Consider the following 7,039-nt stretch of genomic DNA (forward strand, 5'->3'; position numbering starts at 1 on the left):
CAATAAGAAAAGTGCTTGAGAAGAGGCTTAAAAATAAATTTGTGAAAATTTTTGCTACAAAGTAAATAGAGTTGAGATGTATAATAATGTATACATCTGAAAATGAAGTCGTTTAAATTCTCATTCTGTATGATAAAAACATACTTTTTATATTTAGTTCACATTCTGATCCTGTAAATTACTGTAGTGTCTGTTGTAAAACCAAGAATCCATGCAGGAACATCAGGCTGCAGAGAGTCAGAGGGAGGCAGAGACAGAAACACATATCTGTAGATATTTTTAATTAAATGTTTGCGGCTAAAAATGACAGGAGAATAAAAACATTTAGGCTTTTTGCTTCAGTGTTTTTTCTGGCTCATGTTTGGTAAGTTACTGAATGCAGAGCTGGAAAGTGATACTGAGTTAACAGTGAGGACCTAAGGTGTCAGATGTGAAAAGTATCATTTTTATTTATTTTGTAGATCAAACTGTTGCACTGATGTAGAGAGATGTTCAAGAAGAACAAAACTTGTTTTTTAGATTTTATTTTTGTTGGTCAAACTGCTGTATTGAGTTTAAAACTGCCGAGTCCCCTTTTCAAACAGAAAATATAAAATTTGCTTGTCACTTGGGCATAATAATTTGTTTTACCTATTATTTCTGTAGTCTGTTTCATTCTATTTTATTTTATTTTTTTTCTTTCTTGATTGTCTTTTCTGTCTGTTAGAAATAAAAATAAATACATAAATAAATAATTAGCTGGCCAAAGGAGGAGATGAACACCACGGATGTTAAGACTCAGAAGCTACTAACCATGCATGGAGGGTCCCACCCCAAATCCAGCACCCTGAGACTAGCCGCAAGGAAAGAGGCAGAAGACTAGCGAGTATGAGAGCCACTGTCCAAGATGAAACATCCAAGATCCATAAATACTCCAAGGACAAGGTCTCAACAGACAATGTGCTCAATAAATGTTTCAGACAATGGGGAACAGAGGATGAGGTGCTGGAGGTACCATCATGGGAGGACAAGCCCCTACATGGGATGAACCTCCGACAAATAACTGAAGTGGCTGATATCAGGAAATCCTACCAATGGCTGGAAAAAGCTGGACTCAAGGACAGCACAGAGGCTCTCATCATGGCTGCACAGGAACAGGCCCTAAACACCAGAGCAATAGAGGCTCAGATCTACCACACCAGACAAGACCCGAGGTGTAGGTTGTGCAAGGAGGCCCCTGAGACAGTCCAGCACATAACAGCAGGGTGCAAGATGCTAGCAGGGAAAGCGTACATGGAATGACATAACCAAGTGGCAGGCATAGTGTACAGGAACATCTGCAGAATATGGACTGGAAGATCAAAGTGGGGAACACCCCCAAAGGTGGTGGAGAATAACCGAGCTAAGATCCTGTGGGACTTCCAGATCCAGACAGACAAAATGGTAACGACGAACCAACCGGACATTGTGGTGGTGGATAAACAACAGAGGAAAGCCGTTGTGGTGGATGTAGCAGTACCAAGTGACTACAACATCAGGAAAAAGGAGCACGAGAAACTGTAGAAATACCAGGGCCTCAGAGAGGAACTGGAAAAGACCTGGACAGTGAAGACCACAGTACCATACCATCCCTTACCAACTTTATTTATGAAGCACTTTATACACCAATAAATTGATTAAAAACAGAAGAAAACTGACCAGCAGTAGAAGGGTTAAGAACACGATAGAACCGAGCTGCAGTGCATGCTTTAGCTTTAGCACAAGACGGCGTTATCTCAAATAAAACAGGCATATGGTCTGAAAATAATGAGTCACCAATCACTAAATTACAAACTGGTAGACCATAAGATAAAACCAGATCAAGACTGTGACCATGCTCATGGATAGCACCAGTCAGACTGCACAAAATTAAAAGAATCGGTAACATTGAGAAATGACTGAGCCATAGGTGAAGTAGGACGACATACATGAATATTAAAATCACCAACAATGAGAACTCGGTCATACCTTGGCATAATATCAGCCAGGAAATCAGAAAAGTCATTTATAAAGTTTTTGTTGTACTTCGGTGGCCGATAGACCGCCGCACACAGCACAGTGTGAGAGCTGCCGAGTTCAAATAGGCTGATCTCAAAGCTACTAAACGAGGCCAGAGGCAACTGTTTACAAGTAAAACTGCTTTTAAAAACAGTCACTATACCTCCACCGGACCCTGACATCCTTGGAGCATTAAAATAGCTGCACTTCCGCGGTACAAGTTCATTAAAAGTGCTGGAGTCACCAAACCACTTGTCCATGATTCTGTTAATAAAACATCCAATCAATAAGAGGAAAAGAAATCCCTAATGACCAAAGTTTTATTTGTCAGTGACATGGCATTTACCAAACTGATCCTGCCAAAAATCGGCGGGTCTACACCATCAGGTGGCATCCGGTGCTCCTGGCAAAGAGGCCGCATGTTACTAGGATTCACCCTGCGTCTACAGGGCCGAGGAGCACAGGGACCTGTGGTAGTGCCTGTGGTCATCGGGGCCCTGGGGGCAGTCACCCCCAAACTGGAGCAGTGGCTAAAACAGATCCCAGGAACAGCATCAGACATCTCAGTCCGGAAATATCAGGTTCTAGGCAGCCAAGATACTGCGCAGAACCCTCAAGCTCCCAGGCCTCTGGTAGAGGACCCAAGTTCAGTGGATGAAAGAGTCCACCTGCGGAAGCGTGAGAAGGGAATTTATATAAATATGAATAAATATATATACACATTGTCTGAGTATCTCCAAGTAGGTTTGATTTTAACTAGCGTTTCACCTAGCAGTAAACTACATTATTTTTTTCTTATGTGCACAACTATCAAACGTTTCCCAAATACAATGTGACCCCAACACTGAAACTGTGAGTTTCTGTAACAGTATATATTGAGTAACTGAGGGAAATAACATAAACATACAATGTTAGGGCTCTCTAACAAGCACCATGATGTGCTCACATCCCATAACTATTTCTAGCATTTGCAATGCTGCAGCCACAAATTCCAAGATATTTTACAACAAAGATGATTACTTCAGATCAACACAAAGTGCTGCATAACTGTAAAGTGTAAGGAAAATAATTTGCAAACTTTCTACCTTTCTGATAACATTTTAAAACTTAGAAATCTGACTCGTTGTCAAATTTCTGGGCCTCGTCAGAGAACTTAGGAACAGGAAATTTAACAAGGCAAGTGATATCAGATCTGAACCTGTCCGAACAATATCAGATGATACATAGGGTGCTCACAGAAAGAAACATTTTAAGTCTGCTTTTAAAGCAGGTGTTTCTGTTTTTTAATAGAATTCCTTTAACTCAAGAATTAAAGCCAGTTCTAGGAGTTTAAGATAAATGGTGTTTTTTTCTCATTTTTGCCTTTGCAATGATTCTGCTTAAACATCTCTTTCTATAAATATTTCTGTCTTTGTTCTGTAGCCTATACTTGGCATCACAAAACATTAGGCAATATTAATATCGAATAATGGTAATATTAGCCTAAATGCAGCCAGTAGCATGTGGGCTATAACTAGCATGTTGTCTTACATTGACTTCCTCCATTCAGTGTGCTAAACATGGTTAATAAATAAACAAAAGAGCTAAAAAGCTTATTTCAGGAAAAAAAAACTACTTTTAATGTGGGCAATAGTTGCATTAGAAATGTTTGTGCTCTGCTTTTTGATTTTTACTTTTGCAAAAGTAAAAATCTGAAGTTCCCTTCATGGCACTTAGTTACCAGTAAACACACCTCATCTCTTAGCAACAGATTTGCAACAAAAATTGTTATTGTTCAAAAAACATAGGATTTCTTCTGCTCTCTCTCAGACGTTTACTTTATGGAACTTGGTTACCAGAAAACGCGATAATCTCTAAGCAACAGATTAACAGCGCAGCAACAAAAATTCTTATTGATAAAAAAAATATAATGTTTGTCCCGCTCTTTTGAAATACCACTTATTTTACACTAACAAGAATTGTGCAGTTGGTGAATTTTGCAGAAAAGTTTTTTTTTTTTTTTTTTTCATTAATGGCAAATATACTCAACACACATTCAACACAAAAGTAAAAATCTCGATTTATACTTCGTGGCAATTCGTTATCAGAAAAAAACCCGCTTATCTCTTAAAACCAAATTAATAATAAGTAGTTTATAAAACAAAAGCTCTTTCGAAATAACGCTTACCTGATTAGATACAAGACATTTACCGTTGGCAAATTACGTTTAAGTAAAAATCTGAAGTTCACTTCGTGGCTCTTGGTTACCAGTAAACACACTCATCTCTTAGCAACAGATTTGCAACAAAAATTGTTATTGTTCAAAAAACATAGGATTTCTTCTGCTCTCTCTCAGACGTTTACTTTATGGAACTTTGTGGAACTTGGTTACCAGAAAACGCGATTATCTCTAAGCAACAGATTAACAGCGTAGCAACAAAAATTCTTATTGATAAAAAAATATAATGTTTCTCCCGCTCTTTTGAAATACCACTTATTTTACACTAACAAGAATTGTGCAGTTGGTGAATTTTGCAGAAAAGTTTTTTTTTTCTTCTTGTAATTGTTCATAGATGTATTTAACACATTCAACACAAAAGTAAAAATCTCGATTTAGACTTCGTAGCAGTTCGTTACAATACCCCGCTTATCTCTTAAAACCAAATTAACAAGTTGTATAGTTTATACAACATAAACTCTTTCGAAATAATGCTTACCTGATTAGATACAAGACATTTACCGTTGGCAAATTACGCTTAAGAAAAAATCTGAAGTTCACTTCGTGGCACTTGTTACTAGTAAACATACTCATCTCTTAGCAACAAAAATGGTTATTGTTCAAAAAACATAACATTTGTTCTGCTCTTTTGAATTGGAGTGGAGCGGCAAAGTGAGAAGGATGGAAAAAAGAGAGCAAGGAAAAGCCAAAAACTGGACACATTTTGTTCGTTGTCTTGGAGATGAAGCGGAGTTTTTTGTTGGCAGCGGTTGCAACACATCCTCACTCCCAACTCGTCACATATTGGCAACTCTAATGTTAATCACAATGTGTGAGTTAACTGATTATAAACTGTAGCAGCCCCAAGGTTTATAGTTAAGGTTTACATTGGAGCCGCCTGGGAGAGCGGCGCGCGTGATCCGCACCGAGTTGCAAAGATCCAGAGATGCACGAGGCGCTGCGACACGCTGCGCATGCGGCGACGTCAGCTCGTGCTGCTGCGTGTCCGCTTCAACGCGCACAATGAACCGAGCTCCGTGCTCATGATAAATTAAAACAAATTCAATAATTTCCATTGGCATGATTTATCACTTCTCTTTTTATTTCTCTTTCTTTCTACAAAAAACTGTATGATAAAAGCTTTCAGGTTGGTGCTTTGGTCTCAGCTAAACCTTTTTTTGAGGGAAAATTTTATTTACAAAGACTTCAAAATTCATTTTATTTGTCGTTTTGTTTATTTATTTTGGATATTTGAAATGCCTTCCAGTTGCAGTGTTAAATGTTCATTATAATTTTAAGTTTACTGATCTTTCACATTGTGTTCTTGCATTATAATTTTCCCATTAACATTTATTACTTAAAAATGGTCAAAAAACAACAATAATATTGTTTATCAAAAATCAAAATTTGTTTTTGTGACAGGTCTACACACATATGATTTATATTGTAGTTAGTTTATTGCCATGGATGGCATAGTTACTTTGAAAGAGTAATTTGATCAATGAAAAATTAATCCATCAGCTAGAAAATGTGCATCTCTTTTCCCTCCATCGTTTACGTTTGTGTTGCTGGTGTTACATATGAAACGTATCTCCCCAAGGAAAAAGAAGAAAGCAACAATATGTGTTTTCTAAAAATAATCACAAATACTTAACTTGGATACATCATTTTAATCTGATTATTGGATTGTAAATAGTAACTCGTTAGATTACGCGTTACAAGGGGTCAGATTAGAGTAACACTTTGATGACACCATTGTTTGACATTTTTGCTCAAGCTATTTACGGATCTTTCAAGTTTCCGATATGTGTCCCCCCCAATGATAAACTTGTTCCTACGCCCTTGTAAAGAAGTCAGAATCAGAACGTCCAGATTAGACAAAAGGTATCTGAATACAAACTTTGCAAGGTTTTCTGGTTCACTTTGTTGGTAAAATATAATCTTAATCACAAAGTAAAAGTTTGTAATGTTTTGTTTCACCATGAGAAAATAATTCAGCCTGTTTGTGTATGTTACAATAAATATTTAAATACTTTAGAGTAAGTAGTTTAGTATTGAAATAAATTAATTTGATTAAAAACCTGGACTTGAGGGAAACATCAGGGAGAGCTCTAACTGTTTTACATGATGATGTGTAATAACTATTAGACTGCATCTAATAATATCTTACAACAACCAATAATTAAAAGCTTTGTAATGAACAAAACAGCTTATGCCCTCTATCTGACCCTGGGCTTATTGATTATTTAGTTGTGGAGAACTATCGATAAACTATTACACCCTAATTGGTAACATTAGGGAACAGAGATGGACTTTAAACCGACCCATCACTGCCCATCCAGGTATATTGGAACGCCCTAACCCTCATAGGGCCTTTAGCATCACAGTGTAGTCTTGGTCCGGCTGTCCTTCTCTAGATAATAATGTTCTTGTCCAGTCAATAGGAGCTGTTTATTGGATTAAGCTAATTTCCTAGGAGAAAATATTCTCACAGGCTGAATGATGGTTATTGAGTCTGAAAGCCACTCTGAACCTGCTGAGAGGAGGCATTTCAGACGGCGTATTAAAAAGGCTGTCTGATAGGAAGGACTTCATCAGCGATGGCAGAACGCAAAGTCTGGTCGAGATGCTGCTTATTTGAAAAGATCCCACCGTTCAATATCACAGCAATGAATTCAAACTTTTACCAGCGCATCATGAATACTGCATGAAAAAGATAGCGAGCTGTAAAACGGTGAGAGCCCCTTTCCAGACACCTTGCTAATAAGATTCACACACTAGATCGTAAACTCATCACAGGCAATGAAATTTAAATGAATGCAACAG

The 7,039-nt window shown here is 37.6% G+C and overlaps 1 long non-coding RNA gene across 2 annotated transcripts; it reads right to left on the reverse strand.

Moving 5' to 3' along the window:
- Positions 1-375: 375 nt before the first annotated feature.
- Positions 376-4,697, reverse strand: LOC145552851 (uncharacterized). 2 transcript variants are annotated; one of them, XR_014088978.1, is made up of 3 exons: positions 4,184-4,693; positions 2,363-2,684; positions 376-2,280 (listed from the first exon to the last, which is right to left on the reverse strand). It is a non-coding gene; the product is annotated as an uncharacterized LOC145552851 (long non-coding RNA). The 2 variants fall into 2 exon arrangements; XR_014088977.1 differs by lacking the exon at positions 376-2,280 and having other exon boundaries at positions 2,321-2,684; positions 4,184-4,697.
- Between the last annotated feature and the right edge of the window lie 2,342 nt (positions 4,698-7,039).

The sequence above is a fragment of the Poecilia reticulata genome, chromosome 9 (genome assembly GCF_904066995.2).
Source record: "Poecilia reticulata chromosome 9, P_reticulata-male-v2, whole genome shotgun sequence".
Classification (NCBI taxonomy): domain Eukaryota; kingdom Metazoa; phylum Chordata; class Actinopteri; order Cyprinodontiformes; family Poeciliidae; genus Poecilia; species Poecilia reticulata.